The following is a 27,592-nucleotide window of genomic DNA, read 5'->3' as shown; positions in this document are numbered from 1 at the left end:
CTCGCTCGTTTTGAAGCTCTAACCTCTGGTTATACGATCACCTGAACGAGGTAATTTCCATCTTTTTTTACTCTAACCAATTTTACATCCGCTGGAAAAGCTCCATTAGGACATAACACAGTCATTCCTGATTTGTGTCGCATGATTCTTCATCTATTCCACCATCCCATTAAATCCCTTCTTTTCTTTTCATCCCTTCTTTTCTTTTCTCCCAGTAAATCTCATTTCCGTCGTCTCAAATGATTTTGTATCAGGGGAACTCTGACCAGATCCTTCCTAACCATATTCCACCCCCCAACCCCCGTGTATTTCATCATGTCTTTATATCCCAGTCAATTTCGTCCTGCGTAATGATGCTGGGTCTAATTCAACTCATGAAAATTTACCACTATGCTATTCAATCTCTTTACCGGTACAGGAAAGGTGTGGGCTATTTCACTTACAGCTGAGTCGGTTGGCTGCAGCAACATTGGGTCAAATCGCAGTCACACAGGTGACTGTTGTTCTCATTTTTATTTCTTCTTAACATGTGCTTAAGTAACACAGTGAGGAATCAATTAATATTGTAAGACATACATAAGGGGGTGGGTTCAATCTGAGGTTATGAGAATAGGGCAGTTTTGATTAACATAGACCAGAGATTGCTCAAATCTCAGGCACATGAGATTGACAGAGAGCGATGTTGAGCGAAATAGACTGTCTTGGCAAATGCCAGTGTTATGAAGTTTTGGGTGTAATGTACTTTTAATGGTGTTGAAATGTCTGGCTAGCACAAGGAGTCCAGAACAAGGTAACAACATAACATTTGGTCGAAACAACTAAGAGCTGTGTTACATGGATACAAAAATGAAATGCAAATTCTGCCAATCAGTTTAAATTATGCCCCAATCAAGTTTGAATTTGGTACTTTTACAATGTTAAAACCAACGAAACAATCCGACGTTTTGTGAGACAAATATCAGATGTTTTGAACAGTTCCCCAGAGCTGCAAAGAAGCAAAGAGAGCAGCTAAAATACCAACAGATGTAGGATGTTCGTAAAATCTCCAAGAGGTGACTATCTGGAGAAATAGATAGCATAGAAAAAAAGCATCAACACCAACCTGGAGAAAAAAAATCTACAGAGGAAGATAATAAGAGAAGATTCGACAACTAGCTAGTTTGTAAATTTGATTTTTTTTTTGTAAATGTTAATGGGGTCGGGGTGAGGGAAGGTATTGTAGACCAGAAGGTTTAGAGAAAGGAGTTAGTAAGTAGTTGAAAGTTGATTATTCTCTGTCACATGTTAAAAATGACAATAAAATTGTTAATGTTAACTTTAAATAGTGATTTTTGGGATAGTTCTTTGCCTGTTGAATTTTAACAGAATACAGCACGGGATGAATCCTTTCTGCTTTGCTGGTTTACATTAGCAGAGAGGGTTTACCCCGTCACGTAACACCAGTTCCTGTGGTTGCTTTGTTGTTTTGCTCATTTGTGCATTTTGCCTTATGAACGATTTTGAAGTTGTCCCCTCTACACAAAACGTCCGTGCTTTTGTACCCTTGTACAAAAGGAACAGAGGGTCTCGGCGACAAGGCTCCCTACAATAACATTCGACGCTGATTCAGTCTATCTATCCTGATATTGACCCACGGAAACAACACTGCCCACTCTCCTCGAGTCTGGAAAACAATCCCTTCACAGTTAATGTTGCATCCCGCTCTCAAGGGGCTTTTCATTCCATCGCTTTCAATTCCTCACAGAATCCATTTCAACAGATTTTGTCACTGAGTCATTCCTTTGTTTGTGCTCAAATCCTGTGAGCAGAGGGTCACAGTTGGAGCGTGCTGAGCCCATAACCCAGAGGTCAGACCATACTTTGTGAACTATAGTCTGCTGTTCATCGTTTCACTAACAACAGGTAGATGTATCTATGCTCTGCAAATTTTCACACCTGTTTTAAGAAGCAAGATAAATATTTCCTGGTTGTTGTCACACAGACAACAACAGCACTGGTGGAGACTATCTCGCAGACATCAATTTTTTTCCCATTGGTGTAAAGATGATTGTCTGAAACGCTTTCTTCTGTTCCCTGTCACTCTGGGATGATGTGAGCTGTGAAATCTATTCTCTGAGCTTGGGGTAACGTGATAAAGCTTATACATATCAGGTGCAGTGTGCCTGAGCGACAGGACTCGCTGCAGTAACATGCTGATTCAGACAGCAGAGCCCTCGCTGTAACTTCGAGAAGGACACACAGTTCCCGACGACTGGGAGAGATTCTCTTTTTCCCTCAGTTCTGCACTTTTCTATTCGTTTCAGATGGCGTTATTTGCACATGATTCCCAAAAGAAGATGGGTTCCTGTGCATGCGTGATCTCCCTTTTGTACAGCTTTCCAGAATTTTCATAACTCCCACTCCCTCTAGCCCCCGCCCCGATCCCTAAACCCGTGTTTGATATGGAGCTGAAGAGCGCGCACACGTTTCTCTCCCACGACACTGATTGCCAATAGAAGATGAGTTCGTCCAGCTGCCAATGGTGGGAGCCTGTTCGCGGGGAAAGTGGCGAGCACAGCTTCCGGGAAACCGGAAGTCAGAATGGCAAGGAACTGTTATTAAATCTCAATGCTGCCTTCACTCCGAAACAACAGAAAAAGCCTATTTTTAAACAAAGAGACTCACCTGATTTATAGATCCCGCACAAGCTGCGGTTCTGGCTTGTTGGTCTTGGGTGTGATGTCGCCTCGAGTGGGTGATGTACGTGTGAGAAGTCACACTTGAGCCCTGGAGTTTTGCATTTAATTCTATTTTTGACCCAGAAGGCAAAATTTCGATGAGATCAAGGTCAGATCAAGATACCGAAGCTTCAAGACATACACCAGCAACTTCTTGTCGGCCGTTACTAGACTGAGAAATGGATTCCCTAACTTCAAATGATGCTGATCCTGTTAATGTGGATCTTGCCGAGCGCACGTCCTGTGTGAATTAACCCGAAAGCCTTAAGCTGTCCAAAATGTTGTTTTTACTCACACGGTAATCTGCATGTCCTTGATTAGTGTGATCTGCCTTTAACAATCGCAAACAAATTAGATTAGATTAGATTACATTACAATGTAGAAACAGGACCTTCGGCCCAACAAGTCCACACCGACCCGCCGAAGCGAAACCCACCCATACCCCTACATTTACCCCTTACCTAACACTACGGGCAATTTAGCATGGCCAATTCACCTGACCCTGCACATCTTTTGGACTGTGGGAGGAAACCGGAGCACCCGGAGGAAACCCACGCAGACACGGGGAGAATGTACAAACTCCACACAGTCAGTCGCCTGAGGCGGGAATTGAACCCGGGTCTCAGACGCTGTGAGGCAGCAGTGCTAACCACTGTGCCACCATGCCGCCCACGATGTTTCCACTGTACTAAGGTACATATGACAATCAAACAATCAAATAAAGCCAATCAATCGAACCACACAGACATTTCCTTATTGTTCACACAGCAAAGAAACCGATGTCACAGTTACAAAAGCCTTTCTGCAGGATTGCTGTGAAGATGGATTCTGAACAGCAAACAGGCTGCACCAAAATGTCCTCACACCAATTTACTTGAGGGTAGAGAATCTGTCTTTCCCAACAGCTCAACATCTTTATCGGTTTCTCAGATAAATAATATTTACAGAAAGTTCACAATCAAACTTACTGATTTCCAGCACTTGATGGAACTGGCTCTGCTGATGAGAGCATATCCGCGCTTGCCCCCCCCCCCCCCCCCCCCCCTCACACTGCTTGCAGGTGGAGGGAAATAACTGAACACTCTGCCGATGGAGTCCAAGCAAAAGGGTTAAACAGCACTGTCCCGTGAACAAGGAGACGGAATGAGAAGGCGATATTCTTGAAACACTTTGGTGCTTAGAAACCCGAGATCAAAGTATAATATTGTTGGATCTGAGCGACTTTCAGTTGGTTTGATGTTGGAAACGTAAGAATGTCACTTATCTAGGGGCATGATCTTCGCTCAGCAGCTTGTGTTAATACTGGCATGTGAGAATGTCTTACTTGAAGTCGCCATCGAGCCTTGGTCGTTTGATTTCACTTTTGCCCGGTCGTCCTATCAGCTATTGATAAATAAAAATGTGTAAATCAGGAAGTTGCTCCCCTTGAAATAACGTTGAATTCTGGAGTAAGAAGTGTCATTTTAGTAGGCATGGCACAGTACCACATGTGGTGAAAGCGAAACAAGTGTTTCGGGATGCTCACCCACACAATCCCGTTCTGAATACATCCACCATCTTGGTTGTTCGCACAGTTCTGCGTGTGAAACTTGAGGAAGTGGGGACGTGAAATGATTGGAAACAGCGCTGAACAGGTTAATGGCAATGGTGTGGTGTATGAGGAATGTCAACAATAAAGGTGATTTGTAAGGTTGGGGCAGTTCTTCTTGGAGAGCAGAAGGCCGACAGCTGGCCTTGTTAAACCTTTCCAAGACATGAGTGGGATAGACAGAGGAAATAAGGAAGGGAGAATGCTCCCCACGCCTGAAAGGATCGAGAACAATTCAGCAGAGTTCTAAAGTCGTTAGCAAAAGAAGAAAAATGTACATGAGGAGAAACGTTTTCACATAGCGAGTGGTTAGTGACTGCCTGAAATTGACAAAGAGGCAGTTTCAATCGAGTTATTTAAAAACTAATTCGATGTTTATGTTCAAAGTGAAAGCGTGCAGAGTTACAGGGAGAAGGCAAGAGAATGATACCAAAAGAGAAACACATTTATCTCTGTAGAGAGCCAGCACAGCTAAGGTGGTTTGTGACACATTTGTGATTCAGAGTGGAATCACAGTACGACCAACAGAATGTAAGGAGTTAGACCACGGTGATGTTGGCAAAGCCGGGGCACATCTACACAACAGAATATTATCCAGCATGGACATGTCGCAGGGAAGATGGCGCTGTCTGAAAATCCTGCAGTGTGTCCTGCGGATCAGAAACAGCACACTTCACTAGTGAGGCAAAAGCAGGCCTCTGTACCGTGGTCAAAGCCGCGGGATTCAGGTTCCTGTTTGGCAGGCGGGCGTAGGTTCGAATCCCACCGCTACAGCGTGTTAATGTGCTCTGGTCCAAGCCAAGCTAAAAGCAGCGGTATTGGAGAGTTGAATACAGTGTTGGCGAGTGCACACACCCTCAAAGGTGTCTCAGTCCATGCGGTGGTCGCCTCCCACACCGAAAACCGCAGGCTCTACTGCTGTTGTTTCGTTTCACGCGAGTTGAGCTTTCACTGGAACCAAAGAGACTGTTACTTCATCGCTGTCGTGAAACAAAGTCCTGCGGTGACTCTACTCGTCCTCATTTGGTGTCCTGACGAAAGGGAAATGTTTCCAATGAGTTATGATGTTACATGGTCTTAAGTTTCCTTCATTTCTGTCCTGCAGACATTAGAAGAGAAAGGTAATCTAATCGAGATTATCATTGGTGAACTTCACTTTTTATGGCCCATTCTTGTTGTGTTATTTCTTCCTCTCTTTTCAGCACTTTCTGGGAAGTGGTGGTGCACTAAGGCTCCAGTATGTTTGAAAGAGTAGTTTGAAATTGCCCTGCTGTTAGTTGTGAGATTAGTTTATGGCTCATGCCCACGGTCTGTATCACATTCAGCGTTCATGCTTCGCTCTGTCTGAAAAATGCATTTGCTTTGTCAGTTTTGTTTCTGTTCCGTGTTAAATGCTGACTGTTTTGCCATTCGCTCAGTACATTACGAGATAACACGGTTTGTGAGGTAACTTCCAGCAGCAAACATCCTCAACTGAGGATCCAGGAATATTTCATGGAGTATGGTCAGTCGGGGCAAAAGTAAGAAAGTCTTTCGGTTCTGCAGTGTTTCACAATGCTATCTTTCCGGTGAACAGCCGCAGAGAGCGATGGCAAGCCCCGCTAAAAGTAATCCTTTCAAGCCGGTGTAAGTAACACAACGTTATTGGGGCACACAGCGTGGAAACAGAGTCTTTGTGGATCTCGTCCATGCTGACCACATAGCCAAAATTAAACAAGTCCCACTTCCCAGCACTTGGCCCCTATCTCTCTGAACCCTTCCGATCCAGAAACTCCTCCGGTTGCCTTTGAAACCTTCTGAGTGTACTCGCCTCCTCCGCTTCCTCTGGTAGCCAATTCCATACACGCACACCTGTCTGTGTGGGAAATGCCTGAGGTCCCGTTTAACTTTTAGCCCTCTCACCAGAAACCTACGCTCTCCAGTTTTCAACTCACCCCACCTTGGGTAAAATACTTAAATACTCAGTTTACAAACTTTCCATAAGATCATGCCCCAGCCGCTACGCTGCAGGGCAAATTGACCCAGCCTATTCAGCCTCACGCGACAGTCGATACATTGACAACATTCTTGCAATTTTGTAAGCAATTTCACATGATTTTCTTACTTTTTCGATGATGCCAATTACGCTGGACAACAACGGGCTGTTGGAAATGGAAAGGTGAAGCGGAGAACTGCTGCAAATGACAGTGCTGGGCACCGCTGAACAACAGCAGGCCCTGGCGGGACTTGTCTCTGGTGTGTAGTGGTTATCACATTCGCTTCACACGTGAAAGGTCCCCAGTTTGAAACTGGGCAGAAACAGCCCTGTCCCCAACCGCAGCCTTTTAGATGGACGAGAATCGATCTTTCCTGCTTGGTTTCCCATCAGCAAACATGGCTTTGCGTTTACTAGTGCAAATCCGCTCTCAGGGTGAAAAGTAATGCAATTCCATTTAAGTACTGGGCGAAACGTTGTTATGTGTTTCTCCAACCTGCTTCTGATCATACGCCATCCTGTTTAAGACTGTAGTTACCGCGTTCTGATCCTTCGACGAAATACATTTGCATTCCTTGCGCAGGCGGCCCGGTTCAAAGCCAAGGAGAAAGGTGATGTGCTGGGTCACAGTGCACCACGGATTCCTAATGTAGCCTCTCTGTCAAAAGTATCCCAAAGTAGTCTCTGAAAGGCCTCATTTGGAAGCTGACTGCCGTTATTCAACGTGCGTGAATTAGCACCAGAAGTCCTGAATCATGTTTTCGCACGTTAGCAGCTCATTCCATCAGCAACAGCAATAACTGAATTTACAATCTCAGATGATCCTCTGGAATTGTGCTGTCATAGCGTCACTAATATTTAGGTATGCACCGAGATCTAAGCCATGTTGGAACTGAGACTGCGGAAATAACAGACAGGCTACAGAATGATATCGCATCCATTTGGTTTTCTTAATGTCACAGAAATGCAGGAAAATGTAAACAGGGAGGGGGAGGGGAAGAGGCAAGCGGGATAACAAAGTGAGGCAGTAGCAGTTTGGTGAAATTCCTACTTTGTGATTCACTCAACAACAAGAGACGTGAAGGTGACTCAGGTGGGAGAGCTTTTCACATCGAGAACAAAGAGCACTCACGTACAGTTAGCAACTCTTTGACATCTTGTGGGGTGGGAGGGTGGGATAACCACTTTTTGACTTCTGTTAATATGTTCAGAAACTACCTTTTACATTGATGAGAACAGAAACTGCTTCCCTAATAAGCACCATGGAATTTTGCAACTTTAATGAGTCGCTTTCCATCGATTCCCACATTGGTTTCCACCTCAGCTGGCAGCCATGTCGCTCATGTCCTGATGTGGACATTCTGCAGCAAGTTGGATGGATAAGGTGAAAGACAAGGAAATGCTAACTCGTACTGGCACCGAGGTTTGAGCATCCTCACAATGTGATCTGTCCTTGTCGGATTGTCCTGATACCTCGGCTTTTCAGGTGGAGAACATTCTTTGGGACGCTTATTCTGCAAAACAGTCGCAGTAATTGAAACTATGCTGCACGGTATGGTGTGGAACATGGCCTGCTCAGCTTTGTGCATTTTCCCTGTCATCCGGTATATTTCGTGTTCCGTTCTGTTTCGAGCAATGGTCGAAATAATTTACCAAAGCAAGAATCGAAATTCCAGTAATGTCATGAAGCTCATGGTTATTTTATCAAATCATGACAGAACATGCATTCTCACACTCGCATCTACATTTGTAGCTGAAAATAGTGTCAGAAGATAGAGTCAGCTTTCCATTGAGTTTTGTGTGGGTTGATGGGCTATCATTATCTGCTGTGAAATTGATATCAGAGTCGGGCATATCCCAGCTGTTATGCGAGGAGGACAAGGACCGCGAAGTGTTTTCCCTGTGCTTTTTCGTCTGTTGTTTTGCAGGAGCACAATTGAAAATGTATGAAAATAGGCCGCACGCGCGTGCAGGTGTTACCGAGGCCGGTCTCGAAGGGGGCGTCGCTTCCAATCCCACCACTGCCATTTCTGTTGGTCAACAGCAAAGCTGCAGCGTGTTTTAGATTAGATTAGATTAGATTATTTACAGTGTGGAAACAGGCCCTTCGGCCCAACAAGTCCACACCGCCCCGCCGAAGCGCAACCCACCCATACCCCTACATGTACCCCTTACCTAACACTACGGGCAATTTAGCATGGCCAATTCACCTGACCTGCACATCTTTTAGTGCCGGGTTCAAAGCAAAGAAAAAGACCTGGTAGGTTTGCTTGTTGGAAAATTAACGACGGTGTGGGAGAGTGCAGTCTCTCTCAAAGGGGTGAGTTTCTGTGCTGTCATGGTCGTGTTTGCCTCCCACATGTAAAATCACAAGCAGCTTTACTGCCGCTGTTTTTTTTCCAGGCAAGTTGAGTTTTCACTGAAACCGAGGAGAGACTGTTATTTCATTGCTTTTGTGAAACATAGTCCTACCGTGACTCTATCCGCCGTTATTTGGTGTTCTGGCGAATGGGAAAATGATTCCAATGAATTGCGATGTCATATGTTCAAATATTTCTCCCGTTTCCTTCATTTCTGTCCTGGACACAGCGGAATGGAAAGGAAATCTAATCGAGAATCTAATTCGTGAAATTCACTTTTTATTGCCCATTCTTATTGTGTTCTTTCTTTCTCCATTTTCAGCACTTTCTGGGATGTGGCCGTGCACTAAGGCTCCAGGATGTTTGAAACAGTAGAATGGAATAGTCCTGCTGTTCGTTCTGAGATTAGTATATTGCTTATGCCCCTGGTTGTGCCCGCCAGAACCTACCCTAGCCCTTCCTGGCCCTCTCCGTTCTCGGATATCAACTACCCCTCCATCCTCCACCCATTCTCAGGTGGGTGGCCATTTTTTCTGTCAATTTCACTGTCCAGCTTCAGCCCCCCAGGAACCATCATCAACATATCCTCCGCTCATGGACTCGCATCTCGAGCTCACCTCCCCACTTTCCATCACTGTCAGATACTTTGCCAGAGCACAGAGTGTTGCAGCAGACGTGCAACTCAGCGCAGAGCAGGCTGGCCTGCAAAGACCCAACGGCAGTCCCGCACAATTCCTTTATAATTAAGAACACGTGGCTCCCCAAAGATCTCACAACCATGATAGGGCATGTCGCACAACCAACAATACATTTCACACCCTTTAGGCAAGACACAGACACTTTAGTAGAGCTTACACTGATTGGACAGGGCGAGTTTTGTGTGCGCTGTGCTCCCGCATTACTACATCTACTTTTACAAAACAAGGCCCAGGCGCTGCCTCCTCCAACAACAGCCCACTCTTAGCTGACATCCCATAATCACTGTGGGCACAGCAATAGAACCATGCAGAACCGTCATTGGGCGGAACTATTTACGGAACAATACCCGTATCACCCGCAGCAGTATTGGGAATCAAACCAGTTATTGAATCACCTCTGCAACAGGGAATCCTCGGGCCCACAAGCAGCCCATGCAACACTCCCTCCTTAACTATCCCGAAGCGTGGAAGACCATGAAAATGGTGCTTTGTGCAAAACCTTAGGGCTGTCAATGCCAGCGTTGTTCCCTGCTTCCCAGTAGTCTCGGACACAAATGCCCTCCTGATCAGTACCCTGCCTCCTCCTCCTCCTGATATTTTTGTAATCGACCTTTGCTCAGCATCATTCTCCATTGAGTTGTTCCCTGAAACTTTATGTTTTTACATATGGCGGCTGCAAACATACATGGGCCGGATTTCCCTAAGGGTATTCGAGAGCCCCAAATTTGTGCTGCTGCAGTATACCTCACCCTGTCCACCCTTCACCTACCATGCCACAGCACGTTCCTCCAGTATGCGAATGGCCTGCTATTGGCTTTCACCTCCACTACTGCATGAAAGCAGTTTACGGTGGCCTTGCTCTGTAGTCTGGCACAGGATGGGCGTAGGGTGCCTATCAAGAAAATGGAGCTCTGTCAGAAAAATGTCTAATAGCTTTCCTATGGCCTCAGAGCACTGTCCATGGAGCAATTGACTGTCATCACCCAGCTACCTCTACCTGCCACAAACAGGCAGCTGCAAGTGTTTCTGGGGCTGGTATAGAAATGCAGGCCTTGGATTCCTGCCCATTGTGCTATTAATGCACCTCTATGGGAGGCAGCTTCCCGTAGACAGAATGAAGTGAAGATCCAAAATGGAACAGACTTTCACTGAACTGAAGCAACAAATAATTTCCACTCCTGCTTTGGGAGTCCAGATTAATCCCGGACCTTCTGTCTTTATGTAACCAAGTCAGAAGGGTTCGCGTCTGGCATTTTAACACAGCTTCATGGGGATCTCCGTCGCCCTGTTGCGTTTTACTATTGTTTAGTTACCACCGGTTATGAGTGGAATGCCGGCATATTTGTGCGTGTTGGCAGCAGCCACAGTAACAGTGGATAAGGCCACCCCCATTGTGCTAGATCACCCGTGTATTGTTTTGGTCCCACTGTCGCTCTTCCTGCTGCTTAATTCAGCAGCAATCCAACATTTTACTGCAACTCAGAGAACTGGTCATCATGTCGCTTGGTGATCTAGGTTAACCTTTCCCTACACCGCGCGCTAGCTTTGATACCCGCCACCCTAATTCCGCTCACCTAACATGATTCTGCAGACAACCACAACTTCTTGGACCTGGTTCAGCATTCCTGACAAACGGCTCCTGCCAGAAACATTGATTTTCCTGCTTCTCGGATGCTGTCTTACCTGCTGTGGTTTTCAGCACCATTCTCATCTTGACTCTAATCTCCAGCATCTGCAGTCTTCACTTTCGCCTGGTTCAGCAGGTGTCCTGACCGGTCTGAGAAAACCCGGACCAGATTCTTTTCACCAGCGGCTCTTCTTTCCGGCCATCAGACCAATACACATTAGCAGGACATGCCATCTGCACCCCCTTCACCACTCTCGAATCAGCTGCATTACCAGATGGGGCGTCCACACAGGTGGCAAAGCTCTTTGCTCTCAGCAGAGCCTGCAACCTGGCACTGGGTAGCACAGCCACTATCTACACAAACTCCAGATGTGCCTTTGGAGTCGTTCAGGACTTTGGCACAATATGGAAACAGGGGGGTTTATCGGCTCAGCAGGGAGACGAATCAAACATGCTGCACACATTGCCAACATCCGAGAAGCAGTCCTGCTACCCGCCGCTGTCGCTATTATAATATATGATGCCAACAGCTCTGCCACCGACCCCGTCACCTTAGCAAATGCCTCTGCTGATGCAGCCACCCGGGAATCCGCACTACCCCTGGTCAGTTATGCCCTGCAGACCCCCAGGGTGGTGAAACCTGCAGAGTCTCCTGACACTCTCAATGCAGTCCGAGCAGCTCAGCAAGCCGCCACACCAGAAGAGAGGACCGCATGGGCCCACATTGGTGCCGTACAATCACCATCCTTACAGGCTCTTACCCACCTCGATGGCTGCATCATCTACATGAAAGCCCACCTGCACTTACTGGCCCTGGCAGCACACGGAATCGGACACACAGGCAAGATGCTGCCAGCCATTCCTGGTATGCAGCGGGATTCGCTGCAGCTGCCCAAGCCCTGCTGTCACAGTGCCTCATCTGTCTACTGTAAAATGCAGGGAAGCCGATGGCCAAACATGATTATGTACCAGTTCCTGAGGGTCCATTCACGCACCTTCTAACTGACCTTGCCCATATGCCTCAGAAAGAGGAATACAAACATGTCCTAGTTATTGTCAACATGTTTTCAAAATGGGTCGAGTCATTATCCATCAACAAAAAAATGCCACCAGAGTAGTGGTAAAATGTATCCTGCAGGACGTTATTACAAGAGTTTTATATCCCAGGGCGCTTAGAAACATACAGGGGATGGGGCCCATTTCACCGCAAAGTTCATTACTGCTGACTGTTACACCCTCGGGATACGCTGGAGATACCACATTCTGTACCACCCCCCAGTCATCAGGAATGGTGGAGAGAATGAACGGCACCCTCAAAACCACCCTCCCCAAAATCACTCAGGACACAGGACTGGCTTGGCCAGACGGCCGGCCACTGGTGTTTTACACAGTAAGAGGACAGGGAAACTGAATAACGGAAATCATACCCTTTGAAGGGCTAACGGAACGACCAATTCCCACAGCCGCCGGACCGCCAAACTAACCAATGACACAGCGCTGCTCTTAACACAGGAAACTCTCTTGGATTACGTTCAAGCCCTTAGTAAAAGGATCACTTTAAACCATGATTTGTTAAAAGCTGCGGTGTACTGGCCACTCGGGTGTTTCTTTTCTTCCTGCCAGTGGAAATTGAATAACGATTCGCGCATCTTGTGTCCTTCACTGTGTCTCAAACTTGTACACACAGAACTGTGGAAAAAATAAGCACTACCTTCGTTAGGCGATAGTGTGGGGGTAAAACAAAAAACAAAACAAATAAAAAGCTGCGGAGTCCACACCACAGCAGGAACTACTTCACCCGTTTAAAGTGGGCACTATGTAACGTGACAGTCCCTGCCAAAAGATTTTCTTTACACTAGATGGAAAGGACCAATCTTGGTCTGTCTCACAATGGTGACAGCTGTCCCGCTCCAAGGGAGGTCAGAATGCGACCTAGTGAAAGAGGGCTCCGCCTCCACAGAAGGACAACCAAGCAGAACGGGATACAGCTCCAGACACCACAGAGGGATCCAGCTGCTCCCTGCAACCATTGGGATCACCACTTTTGGTCTGTCCTGCACTTCTCCACTGATCAGTAACAGGGCACACAGAACAGGGCACTTAATCCACCTTGACCCAGGGGTGAACATTTTCCTTGACATGACCCACATGTATGCCCAGAGGGTAAACGAGACCAACTGCTGGGTCTGTGCCCATGTAAGTGAACATTCCCACCGGCGCATTCCCCACAGTGCAGTCCGTTTTAACACCGCAGGGATGGCAGAGTTGTGGCTGAAACTGGACAGGTCCACAGGGACACAATGCTCAGTCTGCTAACCTGACCGGCAATTCATGTGGCTAATAGCTCAGACTCCTGGAAATCTGCAGGTTACTACCTCGAGAAATTCATAGGATGGTCATACGCAGCCCAGAACCTCTCGCATGAACACCCAACCTCGACCATCACTGACACCACCGCACGGGTGTCACGCAGAGGATACATCTGCCTAACGAGAAGCCAGCCATCTGCATGGGTGGCTGGGTGGAGGTGGTGCACTAACTCACTGCTCTTGACACCTGCAGCATTCTGGTCTGTAGCAGAATGCAGCGTCCTAGATTTACTTGGCCACAACATGTCTGCCCACAATTCCATTTTCAATAATATTTAGACATGAACCAAAACCCACCACCTAAGAATATACAATAACACTTATTCTGTCTGCGGCCACAAGGCATACCCGGGCTGGCGTTGTCATGGGCTGACACGTGGTATGTGGTACCACTCATTTATCACTCCCAGTCGCCTCCCTTCCAGAAGCTTATTCCCCACAGAAAACGTGCCCTCACTGCCCGAGACGATATATCCCCCCCCCCCCCACCCCCGTTTTCGTGTCCACTTACGAAAGCCTGCACCTCGACATAGAGGCATATCAACTGGCCACCACGCTAGAGGAGATAACATGCCACGACTGAAGTGCTTGCCCAGCTGAATGCAGAGGCTGTCTCCATTCGCACTGTCGCCCTACAAAACAGAATGGCCCTCGACATCTGGCTGGCCAAAACTGGGGCACTTGCACCTTCATTGGCTCAGCCTGCTGTACCTACATCCGTGACCCCAGCGAAAATATAACGGACCTGACACACCACTTTCCACAGGCTGCTGAGGTCCCAAACGAATCGGAGTCCCACTGGGACTTGTGGACCTGGCCAATCTCCTGGCTTAGCTCACGGGGCACTGAACTGCTGGTGGAACTAATATCCCGTATTGTGGTTGTGGGTATCATTATTCTGTTCATGGACCTCTGTATGTGCTGCTGCCAGTTTTGTACAGCACTTTTATCCCTGCTCTCCTCACAAATTAGCTTGTACAAGTTAGCAGGAGAGTGATTCCCCTCCCCTGACACAAATAACGCTTGGCCAGATTCAGATACTGACTACTACCTGCCTGACACCGAACCACCACCACCTGATAGCATACCCGGTCCGGGCTACATTGCACTTTTTCAACATGCTCGTAACAAAAAAAAGGGAGAACTGTGGGAGAAAATCTGCTACACTGTCCACCCACAGCATAACCACATAAAAAACACAGAAGCATGTCGGTGAAACATAGAAATCATGCCTGCCAACACACACAGAACACACCCACAATGCCTCAGTCTTGGTCAAACAGGCGAATATAGAATCCAGATATTCTAAACTACTCCCAGGCTTCTCAAACAGCCTTCACAGTAAGTTCCTAGCCTCGATCATCACTTCAGTCCTAATACCCTAAGAGCAGGCTCATTTCCCATATAAAACGATGGCGCACAAACACAGAGGCAGATTGAGAGACCCCGGAAGACTTTGCTCCCAGGAGGAACACAATGGACAGAACTGATTGCCAGGAGAAGGAACATTTGCACATACTCGTGCAGACAGGAAATACCGTTAAGAATCCTTGAGACGACATTCTCACCTATTCAAGGCGATGGCTGGAATCTCCAGTGCCAATTACAATTGAATTGTTACTGCCAGACACTTGTTAAACTCCATTCAGTTTATTCTTGTTGTACTCTCTTTTCAATTTTCACCACTGTCCTGTTACTGCTTTACAATCATCACCTTTGTTTTGTACCCCTATGAAACCTGCCTGCACCCTCTGCTTGGGGAGAACATTCTGGCCATCTGTGCGGAGAATCAGTTCTGTGTCAGCCTGGTCAATGTCTTTTCCGTGATGTCAATTTGTTTAATCGTATCTGGTCTCTGATCCATTGAGCTGAATTTCTCTGACACCACGTAATCGTGAATTGCTTATGTTTTTACCCTGTTATCAGTCTCCCATGTGGGATCTCAGTGAAACCCATATACAGTACATCATTTTCACTCCCCACTGGCCACTTCGTCAAATCATTTACTTGGCCACAATATGTCTGCCTTCAATTCTATTTTCAATAATATTTAGACAGGAACCCAAACCCACCACCTAAGAACATACAATGACACTTATTTTGTCTGCGGCCATAGATCTGTTAGGCATCACCTCCTCTGACAAAACCATGCTGACTTCTTGATCAAACCTTGCCGGGACAAGTTGCAATTCATTCTTTCTTTCAGAGGTTTCCCCAAACGTTTCCCGACCACTCCTGTGAGACTCACTTGGCTGTATTTCCCTAGTTTGTTTCTATTTGCCTTGTTAAAAAGTGGAACCCCATTAGTAGTCCTGCAGGCCACGACCAATTCCCCTGTGGCCAAAGAAGAAAGTGAAACGTTGGTCAGAACCCCTTAAATTGCTCCTTTGTCTCACAGAGCAACGTGAGATACAACTGCACTCTGAGCTAGGGATTTGTCCACGTTTAAGACTCTCAAAACCTCCAGTATTGTCTCAGCCCCTATATGAAACTGATCAAGAACCTCTCAGTGCATCTTCCTGCATTCTATACAGATGTCTTCCCACAAAAGGACTGTTCGCCAGCTGAATGTGTAAAGTGATTCATCCAGTTATCCTATTTACAACTATACACAACTGTACTGTCACACTAGAGGGAACACATCCACGTATTTTAACTGGAAAACGCTGTGTTTAGCCTTTGCGGCAACAAACCATGTAGCTTTGATACCCAATGGAACATTGCTACAGTGAGAAAGCGTTTGAGCGTTCTCTATCTGATTAGACTTGATGACACCTCCTGCGTGGACTCCAATCCGTTCACATCTGAAATGAGGGATGTTTTTCCCTCTGCTGTTCATCACATCCAGGATAGAACTGCGGCAGAAATTACTATTGTCTTCATTGACCTAAGTAGTTGATGCCGATGGCTCACCTTGTAATGGGAACTATCCACAAGAGAACTTTTCAACAGGAACACAGTTCTCTCTTCTGTGCAAGGGATTATTTCACAAGCGCAGTATCAGGCTTCTACCAGGCCATGTGCAGTCATTCTTCCTCGAACATTCACAGTATCCGACTCTAACTAGAGCAAAACCATGTGGTGCTGGAAAAACTCAGCAGGTCTAGTAGCATCTGAAAAAAGAAATCAGAGTTAACATTTCGAGTCCAGTGACCATTCCTCAGAACTGACGATAGCTTGGAAAATGTTGGTCTATGTGCAAAAGATATAGTGGTGATTGGGGGAGGGTAAGGAGTAAACGATAGGTAGGGATAGAGTTTAAATAGAGAGAAGAACAGTTGGACAAAGGAGTGGATGACGATCTGACTGGCAGGGTGAATAGTTGTTAATGGAGACTGCTATTAGCCAACCATATGTGGTTTGTTATGGAAGATTATGTGACAACAAGGCCTGGCGTGTGGGATAGGGGAATAGGACATGGGAGAGTTCAGGCCCTAAAAAAAAATGAAATTGATATGTAGACTGGAGGGCTGCAGACTCCCCAAATAGAAACTGAGGTGGTGTTCTTCCAGCATGCCTTGAGATTCGCTGGAACTCTTCTTGAAGACAGAACTTGGATGTTCTGCAGTGTGGTCACCCAGTCCAAACTTCGTTTCCCAAGATAGTGGAAGCCACATTGCGAGCAGTGATTGTCGTAGAGTGGAATGCGTGAAGTGCAGTTCGTGTGTTGATTCAACTGGAAGGTCTGTTTGGGCCATTGGAATCAAAGCAGGGAAGATGTCAATGGACAGGTGAGGAGAAAAAAGAAGCAAAAGGTGATATTATTAGAGAAATCATGAGGACAAGAAATCGAACAAAAAAACACTTCACCTGAATGCTCGTCGCATTCATAACATGGTTGAAGAGTTAATGGCACAAATCAACATAAATGAAAATGAGTTAATAGCCATTAGAGAGACACGATTATAGGAAGGCCACGACTGTGAGTTAAATATCCAGGAGTACGAGACTATTTGGAAGGTCAGACAGCAGTGTAAAGAAGGTGGTGCCTCTCTGTTATTCAAGGCCGACATCAGGGCAGTGTGGAGAGACAATATATGTTCTATGGAGAATGAGTTTGAATTAATTTGCGTGGAAAGTAGAAATTCTAAGAAGAACAAGTCACTGATAGGTGCAATCTATAGGCCAGCACATAATAACATCACGCTGGTAAATGCAATAAACAAACAAATAAGCAATGCCTGTAAAAGTGGGTCAGCTTTTATCATTAGGGATTTTAATCTACATGTACCTTGGTCCTCCTTGGTAGGAGGAGTTCGTTGAGAGTACCCGTGATAGTCTTCTTGAACAATATGCAATGGAACCGACGAGGGAGAAAGCAATCCTCGATCTGGTACTGTGTAAAGGAACAGGAATAATTAATGATCTCATAGTTAGGGATCCTCTTGGAACGAGTGATCACAGTATGGCAGAACTTAGAGTTCAGATGGGGAGTGTGAAGAGAAGATCCAATACCAGGGTCCTGTGCATGTACAGGGGCACAACAATAGAACGAGAGTGCACCTGGCTAAAGTAGACTGGAAGCAAAGATTAGAGGGTGGGACAGATATCGAGCAGTGGAGGACTCCCTAAAACGATGATTTTGTAGAAGTGCTCATCAAAAAGTATATTCAAGTGAAAGGGAAGGACTGTAAGAAAAGGGATAATCTGCCCTGTGTGTCTTAGGAAATAAGGGAAGCCATCAAAGTGAAAGAGAAGGCATACCAAGTGACCAAGAAGAGCATGAAATTGGAAGATTGGGATTACTTTAAAGATAAACATGAGGGAAAAATGAACTAGTACAGAATACAAAGATGGATAGCAAAAGCTTTTATAAAAATATAAAACGAAAAAAGAGTGGCTAAAGTAATGATGAGAAGGGACATTGAACAATATGCAATGGAACCGACGAGGGAGAAAGCAATCCTCAATCTGGTACTGTGTAAAGGAACAGGAATAATTAATGACCTCATATTTATGACCGAGGCATTGAACAGGTATTTTGTGTCAGTCTTCACAGTGGAGGATACTAATAACATGTCAGTAAGTGGCAAAGAGACAAATGTAGGTGAGGACCTGGAAACAAACATTATTACGGAAGAGGTAGTGTCAGGCAAGCTAATGGAGCTGAGGATGGACAAGTCTCCTGGCCGTGAGGGAATGCATCTCAGGGTATTAAAGGAGATGGCGGGAGAAATAGCAAGTTCAATTTTCAAATTCACTAGACTGCGTGGCAGTCCCAACTGACTGGAAAACAGCTAGTGTGACACCACTGTTTAAAAAGGGAGATGGATTAAAGATTGGGAATTATTGATTAGTTAGCTTAATTTTTGCAGTGGGGAAGATGCTTGAGTCTATTATCAAGGAAGAAGTAACGGGGCTTCTCGATAGAAATTGGACAGATGCAATGTAGGTTCATGAAGGTTCAAGCAGTGATGTTATGTTGCAGTGTAAAAGGTGCTGGTGAGGCTATCCTTGGTGTATTGCGTGCATTTTTGGTCCCCTTACTTGAGAACGGATATACTGGCACAGGCCGGAGTGGGGGGTGGCAGTGGAGAGGAGGTTCACTAGGTTGATTCCAGAGTTGAGAAGGTTGGCCTATAAAGACAGACTGCGTAGATTAGGATTATTCTCTTTGGAAATTAGAAGAATGAGCGGGGAATCTTACTTTGAACGGAATAGATTAGGTAGAATTGGAAAGGATGCTTCCACATTGCGGGTGAAATTCTGACAGGAGGGCATAGCCTCAGGATTAGAGGGAGCAGATTTAGGACTGAGTTCAGAAGGACCTTCTTCACCCAGACGGATATTACTATTTGGAAAACCTTGCCCAGTGAAGAACTTGACGCTGGTACAACAAAGGTTTTTATAGCTAAGAGCGATACTTCTTTTGAACAATAAATGAAATAAGAGATAGAGTGAGAGGGCGAGTAAGCGGATTTGAGTCTTTAGAAAGATCAGCAATGATGTCATTGAACGGCGTAGCAGGCTTGAAGGGCCGGACAGCCTTCTCCTGCTCGCGTTTTTAGGTTCTATGCATTTATGTGTCACAAAAGCAGCCATGCAGTGTGAAGACTCCATGGGGCGAGTTGGGGGAGGTGTTGGGAGTGAAGGCAGAGTGCAACAGGTTTTCCTGTAGGGAATGGTCCCTGTGGATAGTGGACAAGGACGGGAGAGGGATATATGTGTGATGATGACATCTCGCGAGAGGTGGTGGAAATGTTTTTTTTAATTGGTGATCACTTGAAGCACCACTGTGAATACGTTTGCCAACTTTTATAGGTGCGCCATTGAGAGCATTCTATCTGGATGTATCACTATCTGGTATGGCATCTGTACCATTCAAGATCGGAGACAAAGCGAGTGGTGAACTCGGCCTGGACAATCACAAAGGCCAACCTATTATAAGTTTACATGTTATTTATACATCTATGCTACTGAACACTGCGAACAGCTTGTATTGATCGCAAGACAAAGCTTTTCACTGTGCCTCAGAACATGTGACAATAAATTCAATTCAATTCAATTGTGAAATGTCGACGAGATGGATTTTTGGAGCAGCTTCTGGTGGAGCCAAGTAGGGAATAGGCAATACTGGATTTAGAGTTGTGCAATGAGGCAGACGTGACAAGGGAGCTGAAGAAGAAGGAACCCTTAGGAGGTGGTGATGATAACATGATTAAATTTACCCTGCAATTGGAGAGGGAGAAATAAAATGAGAGGTAACGGTTTTAAAGTTGAATAAAGACAATTACAGAAGCATGAGGGAGGAGCTGGATGAAATTGGTGAGGAGAGGAGCCTAGCAAGAAAGCAGGAAAGTGGAAATGCAATGGCAGGAGTGTCTGAGCGTAATTCAGCAGACACATCAGAGACACATCGTGTGGAAAATGAGGCATGGTGCAGGGAAGATGAGGCAGCCATGGCTGACCTAGGAAGTCATCGATAGCATAAAAGCAAAAGAGAAAATGTATAACGTGGCGAAGGGCAGTGAGCAATCAGAGGATTGGAAAACGCACAAACACCTACAAAGGGTAACAACAAAACAAATGGGGAATGAGAAGATTAAATATAAGATAACTAAGAATATAAAGGAAGACTGCAGTTGTTTCTCTATTCATATAAACGCAAAAGAGAGGAAGAAGTCGACAATGGGTTGAGGAACTGAAAAAAGTATTTTATGCCAGTCTTCACAGTGGAAGACATGAGTTATACCCAAACATACAAGAGAATAGGGGAACAGAGGTGAGTCTAGTGTCCATCACTGAGAAGGTGCAAGAAACACTGAATGGCCTGAAGGTGGATAAATCATCTGGATCAGGTGGAGTGCCCGCCAGGTAGACAACTGAAGAAATAGTGGATACGTTAGTGGAGAACTTTCAGGAATCGCTAGAATCAGGAAGGGTACTACAGGACTGAAAAATCACAAATGGGACACCCCATTTTAAAAAGAAACAACACAACAGCTGGCAAATTACAGACCAATCAATCAGCCAAAACTTGGTTGTGGGTAAGGTCTTGCACGGCATTGCGTTGGAAGAAATTTCTGAATATTTGGAAGTGCATGTAAAAATAAGGCAAAGTCAGCATGGTTTCATCAAGCGGAGGCCATGCTTGACAAATCTGTAAGAATTCCGCTTTAAGGAAGTAACGAGGAAGGTAGACCAAGGAGAGCCATTGGATGTTATATATCTGGACTTCATGAAGGCCTTTGATATTTGCCACACAGTAGGATACTGATTAAGATAAGGGCCCATGGTGTCAGAGGCAAGGTGCGCTCGCAGGACAGAAAGCAGTGATTGGGAACGAAAGGATCATTCTCAGGATGGCAGCTGGTGACAAGTGGCGTTCATCAAGGCTGTGTTGGGAGCACAACTTTTCATTTTCTCCATTAGCGATCAAGATAAAGTACCTGAGGGCAATGTGTGTCAATTTGCAGACAATACAAAGGTAGAAGGACAGGTAGCATTGAGGAGGCGGGGATGCTGCAGAAGGATATGGACATGTAGGAAGCGTCGAAAAAAAATTGCAGATGGAGCATAATGTGGAAAAGTGTGAGGTGATGCACTTTTGTAGGAAGAATAAAAATATGGACTATTGTCTAAATGGGGCGAAAGTTCATATGTCTGGTGTGCAAAGATACTTGAGAGTTTTAGCCCAGGATTCTCTCAAGATGAACTTCCAGGTTGAATCTGTAGTTAGGAAGATAAATGCAATGGTGACATTTATTTTTGGAATACTTGAATATACAAGCAAAGATGCACTTCCAAGACTCTATAAGAGTCTGGTCAGACCACATCTGGATTACTGTGTGTTCGTTTGGTCCTCAAATTTCAGGAAGGATGCACGAGTCCTGGGGTGTGTTCAGAGGTGATTCATGATTATGGTCCCAGGAATGAAAAGCTTGACACATGAGGAACGTTTGACGACTCTGGGTCTATACTGGACGAACTCTAGAAGGATGAGAGGAAATCTAATTGGTACTTATAGAATCGTGAATAGCCTGGACACAGTGAATGCTGAGAAGGTGTTTCTATTTTTAGTAGAGACTAAAACTCAAAGGCACAACCTTGGAGAAAAGGGAAGACATTTGACAGCAATAATAAGAGACTCCTATTCAGCCACAAAGTGGTGAATGTGTTGAATTCATTGCCAGATAAGGCTGTGGAAGCTAGGTCTTTGATTATATGTAAGACTGAGATTTGTAGCAACGTGGTTTTCAACGGGATCAAGGGTTATGGGGCGAAAGCATGAGAATTGGGTTTAGAAAGATATTTGCCATGATTTAATGGCAGAGTAGACTCACTGCGCTGAATGGCTTAATTTCTGCTCTATTGTCTTATGGACTTATGCATCGAATGACATCCATCTGCAAGTTCCCCTCCAAGGAACCTGCCAGCCTGACTTGAAGCATTGTCAGTGAAGATCTGATTTAGTGCTGATCCAGACTTGATGGGCCAAACGGTCTCTTTCCGCCCTCCATCTTCTATTTTATCATTCTTCCGAAAAAAAATGATTACTGCAATGACCAGACTTGTGGCCGGTCCTCTGACTCTTCTCTGAACACGCCATTGCTAAAGTTCCAGCATCATTTCCCTGCTCTTGTATTCACACCTGCGATCAAGAACAGAAAGTATCTCTTAGCCCGCGAGACCACTTGATCCCTTGCCCAATCACCTTCAAAAAATCGTGAAAACCTACTCCAATTTCTCTTTTATTACTGTTAACCACTCAGTGTTCACACTTTTATCATTGTTCCTCGCCAAATTCATTATCACCCACTTCACTGGATGAATTCCTTTCAGCACATTTTCTTGCCTATTGTTTCCAATCTCCCTGCAGTCTATGGCTTTCTTCCTCATGGTTAACTACATAACTAACTGTTACATGATTTGCAAACTGCTAAATGATGGCAATGACAAATAAGTATAAATCATTGACCTACATGATAAAACAATGGAACTCATACAAGCCATGGTTCATAAACTTGCAGAGGACAGCAGAATTGGAGACTGTAAAGAAGGTGATCTAAGATTCCAGAAGGATCTTAATCCAATGTGTCTTTGGGCTGAACAATGTAACATGGAGTTCAACATGTATAAGTGGAAGGTATTGCATTTTGCTACATCAAATAAGAGTAGGGCTTATACAATTAATGATCGGGCGTTGCATCGTGTTGTGGAACACGGAGGCCAGGAATGCAAGTACATAATTCTTTTTAGTTTGCTGCATATATAGACAGAATGGCTAAAAAAAATGTCACCTTGCCTTCGTTGCTCAATCTTTTGAGCGTAGGAGTTGGTACGTTATGTTGAAATTGAATAGGACATTGGGTGATGCCTCTTCTGGAATATTGTGCCCAGTTCTTGTCGCCCAGTAATAGAAAGGAAATTTATTCAACTGGAGTAGGTTTAGAACAGGTATACCAGTGTATGGCTAGTGGGGAAGGTTTGTGTTATAACGAAGGCTGGAGAGGCTGAGAATATTTTCACTCGAGCACTGGAGGTTGAAAGGCGACCTAACATAAATTTATAAATTATTGAAAGTTCGGCTAGAGTTAACTTTTCTCCAAGGAGGGGCACTTCAAGACGAGAGGGCAAATGTTTAAAGTGAAAAGAGGAATTTAAAATAAGACAGGAGAGGTTTTTTTTAAACAAAGGATGGTTTATGTGTGCAATTCACTTCCTGAGGCAATTATGAATGAAAGTACATTTACAATATTTACAGGATATTTGGATCGATAAAGGAATTGGAAACTTTCTGTGGGATTAACAAAAGCTATTCATTCATGCCTAGTACATTATTTATTGCCCAGAGGGCAGTTCAGAATCAACCACAATATTATGGATCTGGAGTAACATGCCAGCCAGACCAGATAGGTATGGCAGTTTCCTTCCCTATCAGGCATTAGTGACTCAGATCTACAATAACTAATTCAACATCAACATTAGACTCTAGGTATTTATTTAAATAAAATTTCAGCATCTGCCATGCCAGGGTGTGAACCCGTGTCCACAGAATTATATCTGGCCATTCATATTAACAATGCAGTAATAATATCACAAGGGCATTATTAACCCACAGCAGTTACAAGAGCCGTCAAATGCGACTTGTTTAGTTTGGCATTATGTTCAGTATGAGCTGGTTGGAGTGAAAGGCATATTTTCATGCTGTGTGAGTCTATGACTTTGACGCTATGAAACTAGCAGCTGGTTTGGATTAACAGCAGGTTGACAGTTTAAATGATCTCCTTCTGGGATATGTAATCTTGCTGGTAACTCTGGAGGTTCTTCTGCTCATTGGCCCCGTCCCACACACCCGGGATTGTTGAATAGTCTGTCTCCAGTTTGACTGAGTAGATGAGTTTCCACTTCAGCATGTAATTGCGCTGGTTTCTCTGTGATATCGGTGTCCTTATATCTATTCAGGATGAACGATTGATTTAAATCATGTCCACGCAGAGGGAAGTCCGGTTGTCCATGTTGTGAATGTGTTTTTATTCTTCCTGATATACCCACAGGGTGTGGATGTCGCTGGTCAGGACAGCATTTGTTGTTCTTCCTGATTCGCTGCTGTCTTGCTGCATGAGAGACATGGATTCGATCCCAGTCTCGTGTGACTGTGTGCACTTTGCACATTCTCTCTTTGCTGTGTGAGTTTCCTCCCACAGTCTGAAAGTGTGCAGGTTACTGGGATCAGCCATGGGAAATGAAGGGGAATGGAATAGTTATGGATTGTGGGTCTGATAGGATGTGCTTCGGAGGGATGGTGTCGACTGTAAGGGCCGAATAGCCTTGACACGGTCGGCATTCTCGGATTAAGGGTCAGCTATGTTGTTCAGGTCCTGGAGTCACAAGTAAGCAGGATTGGATAAAGATGGCAGCATCCCGTGCGCAAGGGACACGCATGAATGGGATTGCAGGAAAAGGGTGAGAGCGGGAGAGACAGTGAGAGAGGGCGGGACGGCGAGAGAGGGAGAGAGGCGAGAGAGGGAGAGAGGGCGAGAGTCAGTGTTAGGGAGGGTGAGAGCGGGAGAGAGGGAGAGAGAGGGCGAGAGAGAGAGAAGGCGAGACAGTGCGTGAGGTCGAAAGAGAGCGAGAGGGAGAGGGAGGATGAGACGGTGAAAGAGGCAGAGAGAGCTAGTGTGCGAGAGAGGGCGAGAGAGGGAGAGAGAGGTAGTGTGCAAGAGAGGGCGAGAGAGGGAGAGAGGGCGAAAGGGCGACACAGGGTGAGAGAGAGAGAGAGAAAGTGGGGGAGATAGAGAGAGGGTGGGAATGGGAGAGGGGGCGAGAGAGGGAGAGAGGGCGAGAGGGAGAGAGAGGGAGAGCAGGCGAGAGGGAGAAAGAGGGAGAGAGGGAGAGCGAGGGAGAGTGGGAGAGAGAGGGAGAATGTGGGCGAGAGAGGGTGAGAGAGGAGGAGAGGGTGAGAGGGCGAAAGAGAGAGAGAGGGTGAGAGAGAGAATGAGAGGGAGAGAGGGCAAGAGGGTGAGAAAAGGCGAGCGAGGGAGAGAGGGATAGAGTGCGAGAAAGGAAGATAGGGTGAGAGAGGGTGAGAGAGGGCGAGAGGGCGAAAGAGGGAGAGAGGGCGATGGAGAGAGAGTGAGAGAGGGAGAGAGAGCGAGAGAGGGAGAGTGGGCGAGAGGGTCAGAGAGAGAGAGAGAGAGAGCGAGAGGGCGAGAGAGGGAGAGAGGGCGAAATAGGGAGTGAGTGCGAAAGAGGGAGAGATCGTGAGAGACGGCAAGAGAGGGAGAGAGGGTGAGAGGGCGAGAGAGGGAGAGCGAGGGAGAGAGGAGGAAATAGGGAAAGAGGGCGAGAGAAAGGGGTTGGGTGAGAAAGTGAGATCGAGAGAGTGGGGGTGGGGCAGAGAGGGAGTGAGAGTGATAGAGGGAGGGAGGGCAAAAGAGGGAGAGTGGGCGAGAGAGTGAGAGAGGCCGAGAGGGGCAGAGAGGGTGATAGAGAGCGAGAGAGCGAGAGAGAGTTAGTGTGCGAGAGAGGGCGAAAGGGCGCGAGAGGGCGAGAGAGGGAGAGAGGGTGAGAGGGCGAGTGACGGAGAGAGGGAAAAATAGGGCGAGTGACGGCGAGAGAGGATGAGAGGGCGAGAGAGGGAGAGAGGGTGATAGAGGGAGAGAGGGTGAAAGAGGGGAGAGTGCGAGAGAGGGAGAGATGGCAATGGGGGAGAAAGGGCGAGTGAGGGAGAGAGAGCGAGAGCAGGAAAGAGGGTGAGAGAGGGAGAGAGGGAGAGAGAGGGAGAGAGAGGGATAGAGGGCGAGAGAGCGAGAGATTACGAAAGACGGAGAGAAAGCAAGAGAGGGAGAGAGGGTGTTACGGAGAGAGAGAGAGGGTGAAGGAGGGAGAGAGGGAGAGAGGGCGAAAGAGGGCGAGAGGGCGAAAGAGGGAAGATGGTGAGAGCGGGAGAGAGAGAGAGGGCGAAAGTGTGAGAGAGGGCGAGAAAGGGAGAAAGGGCGAGCAACTGTGAGAGAGGGAGCTAGGGAGAGAGGGCGAGAGAGGGAGAGAGGCCGAAAGAGAGGGAGAGAGTGCGAGAGAAGGAGAGAGGGGGAGAGAAGGCGAGAGAGGGAGAGAGGCTGAGAGAGGGAGAGAGGCCGAGAGGGCGAAGGAGTGAGAGAGGGTGACAGAAAGAGAAAGGGTGAGAGCGAGAGAGAGAGGGCGAAAGTGGGAGAGAGAGGGCGAGAGTGGGAGAGAGGGCCAGAGAGGGCGAGAGGGCAAGACAGGGAGAGAGGGAGAGAGGAAGAGAGATGGAGAGAGGGTGAGAGAGAGAGAGTGGTCGAAAGAGGGAGAGAGGGCCAGAGAGGGCAAGAGGGCAAGACAGGGAGCGAGGAAGAGAGAGGGAGCGAGGAAGAGAGAGGGAGCGAGAGAGAGAGTGAGCGAGAGAGGGTGAGAGGGACTCACTGAAATCTTTGTAGAGGGAGGAAGAGAGCTTCTTCAAGGAAGGCATCCTTGTAAGAGGATTCGCAGTAGGTTTGAAGAGAAAGTGAGGACTGCAGATGCTGGAGATCAGAGCTGAAAATGTGTTGCTGGAAAAGTGCAGCAGGGAACAGGAGAATCGACGTTTCGGGCATAAGCCCTTCTTCAGGAATGAGGAAAATGTGTCCAGCAGGCTAAGATAAAAGGTAGGGCGGAGGGACTTGGGGGAGGGGCGTCGGAAATGCGATAGGTGGAAAGAGGTCAAGGTGAGGGTGATAGGTCAGACTGGGGTGGGGGCGGAGAGGTCAGGAAGAAGATTGCAGGTTAGGAAGGCGGTGCTGAGTTCGATGGATTTGACTGAGACAAGGTGGGGGGAGGGGAAATGAGGAAACTAGTGAAATCTGAGTTCATCCCTTGTGGTTGGAGGGTTCCTAGGCGGAAGATGAGGCGCTCTTCCTCCAACCGTCGTGTTGTTGTGGTCTGGCGATGGAGGAGTCCAAATCCTGCATATCCTTGGTGGAGTGGGAAGGGGAGTTGAAGTTTTGAGCCACAGGGTGGTTGGGTTGGTTGGTCCGGGTGTCCCAGAGGTGTTCTCTGGGACACCCAAATTAAAGTTCGACGAATAAAACCTGGAATGGAAGCCTGAACTCAGGAACAGAGAACATGACTTTAATTTCATGCAATCCCATTCATGCGTGGCCCTTGCGCACAGGATGCTGCCATCTTTATCCAATCCTGCTTACTTGTGACTCCAGGACCTGAACAACATAGCTGACCCTTAATCCGAGAATGCCGACCGTGTCAAGGCTATTCGGCCCTTACAGTTGACACCATCCCTCCGAAGCACATCCTATCAGACC

The sequence above is a fragment of the Chiloscyllium plagiosum genome, unplaced genomic scaffold, assembly GCF_037043375.1.
Source record: "Chiloscyllium plagiosum isolate Xiang-an unplaced genomic scaffold, Cpla_swu_hap1 HiC_scaffold_33, whole genome shotgun sequence".
Classification (NCBI taxonomy): domain Eukaryota; kingdom Metazoa; phylum Chordata; class Chondrichthyes; order Orectolobiformes; family Hemiscylliidae; genus Chiloscyllium; species Chiloscyllium plagiosum.
The sequence above is the reverse complement of the archived record's forward strand: the minus strand, read 5'-3'. Positions refer to the sequence as shown.